The sequence below is a fragment of the Hydra vulgaris genome, chromosome 12, assembly GCF_038396675.1.
Source record: "Hydra vulgaris chromosome 12, alternate assembly HydraT2T_AEP".
Taxonomy (NCBI): Eukaryota; Metazoa; Cnidaria; class Hydrozoa; order Anthoathecata; family Hydridae; genus Hydra; species Hydra vulgaris.
The window spans coordinates 64,362,016-64,364,467 of NC_088931.1; the positions used below are offsets into that span (position 1 = coordinate 64,362,016).

General features: G+C 23.0%; 1 long non-coding RNA gene across 1 annotated transcript; it reads left to right on the top strand.

Annotated features, from left to right (window-relative positions):
- The first annotated feature begins 1,720 nt into the window (after positions 1-1,720).
- LOC136088343 (uncharacterized) lies at positions 1,721-2,096 on the top strand. The gene is made up of 2 exons (XR_010642166.1): positions 1,721-1,807; positions 1,973-2,096. It is a non-coding gene; the product is annotated as an uncharacterized LOC136088343 (long non-coding RNA).
- The last annotated feature ends 356 nt before the right edge of the window (positions 2,097-2,452 follow it).

A 2,452-nucleotide genomic window follows, 5' to 3' on the forward strand; every position in this document is an offset into this window, starting at 1 on the left:
AGAGCAAAAAAAAAAAGAAAAAACAGTACAAAAAAGTTGGAAGCAAAATACTAAGTTTTATAAAAAGTACCAGTAAACAAAAATATTAAATAAAGATTTTATAGCAAACTTTACAGCGAAAAAAGAACGAAAAGGAATTTTTTTAGTTAAAATTGTTTTCGTATTTTATTTATATTGTCATGTAATTTTGTATACTATTTTAATTGTCCTGTATTTTTTTTAGGTTGTTTGTTTTACTATGTATTTTTGTGCGCTGTTAGGACTGTTTGTTATTTTTTCAGACATTCTCTTTATTGTGTTTTATCTATTTTGTGTATTGTGTATTTATCTATGTTGTGTATTGTGTTTATTAGGCATTGTCAGGTATTGCTTAAATTATCATGTTTTTTTGTTCCATGTTAGTATTGTCCTGTCTTGTTATTATTTTTTCTTTTTGGTTTGTTTAATGTTGTTTAATATCATACATTTTTTAAGTTGAATATATTTTTAAAAGTGTATATCTATATGTGTATGTATTCTTTTTTGTTATTGTTATTTTTATTATAATTATTGTTATCATTGGAATTATTATTTTTAATTTAATTATTATTTTTCTTATTTTCTTGTTTTCTATTTAAATAATTGTTTAATATCATTGTTAGTTGTTACATTTTATCAGTTTTTTAACTGTTTGTAACTGTCTACCATTGTACATATAGCTATTTGTGTTTATAAAAACATATAACTTATTATTATTTTTATCATTATTATTTTTATTACTACTATTGTTATCATTATTATTAGTAGTGATGTTTTTCTATATATTTATGTTGTGATTTTATTGTACATTTTTGTAAATATTATTTTTATTATTACTATTATTATTTTAATCATTTTCATTAGATGTTTGTTTAATATTAGTAATATTACTATTTGTAAACAACTTTAAAATGTAACCATCAACTATTTCAGAAATATATTGATTGATTATATACCAGGGGAGCATTGATGCCAAATTTTGGCAGATTCCGATTGGTATAGGCAGATACATTAGCAATAGGCCTAATTTTGAATTTATACTCTTTTCTTTTTTTTATAAATAGGTAAAGGAGCCCCTTATGATAAAAAATTTTTTAAAAATATTTTGACAGGTTTAGTGGCTGCAGATATGTCTATAAATTTTCATTTATTGAATATATATATATATATATATATATATATATATATATATATATATATATGTATATATATATATATATATATATATATATATATATATATATATATATATGTATATATATATATATATGTATATGTAAATGAATAAAAGTATTCATTTGTTAATATTATATTTATTTATAGGAATAAAAGTATTGATTGTTATGTCATCACGGATAAAGCACCGGAGAAAAATTATTAATGCAAGTATTTATTTATTTACTAAGTCAGAAAGTACTCCAGAAACAAATGTAGAACAAATAATGTTTCAGATAATGAAGTTGTTTCGAAAGCATTTTTTTAATCAATAACACTTACTAGTTTTGTAAAGAAAATCCGTTTAACCGATTTTTCCTTAAAAAAAATGTTGAAGTTTTCCTTTGACATGTTTAAGGCTGATGACAAACATACTTCAATCAAAGTTCAATTTGGTTGGTTCGAAGAGAAAAGTAATTGTGAAATTACCTATTGAAGAGTAAATATTTTCAAAGCTATAAATAGTAGGATATTATTTTGATTTTAAGTGTAAAAGTTTAATTTCAAGTGTTTATTTCTCTTTAATGGCAGCCTGTTGAAAACAAATGAGTTCTGTTAAATTCACAAAAAATAGGTGTAAAACTTTCCTTGAACAAATCAGAAAATAAATCAGTTAACATGAAAATTGTAAACTTCGAGTATTCATTTGAAATAATATAAATTGAAAATTTTCTTTTCTCCTTTCTCTACAGTTACATTTGCTTGACTAAATTTAAATATTTTTACATTTATTTTCTAGAATCGATCAAGCGCTATTATGCAAAAGCAACACACAAAGAAACTCGTACATAATTAGCCTCCTGCTTGAAGTATGCACCTCATCGTTTAAATGGAAGTAAACGGAAATCCTAGAAGTACTAAAAAGAAGATGAAGAAGTTAATAAAAGTAGGTAATAAAGAAAATCAAAAAGATGATACCGGTGAAGTAGAAGGTGACGTTGAGTTAAACGATAACGACGGTAGTTGTGAAAATGAAAAATAAATTACCCTCTTACCATAACTTGTAAAACTTTTAAAAAAATACATTTGGTAAATTTTTTAAAAGTGTTATCTTTCGAAATCGTTAAAAAAACATAACATAAGTTCAACGTTGTTTTTTTGATGTTGTATATTTTTTGTTTCCAAATCAACGCTTAAATCAACGTTTGTAAATCAACGTCAGTTTCAAGTTAAATTATTGACGTTAAATCAATATTGGCATTTCAACGTTTTGTTTCCT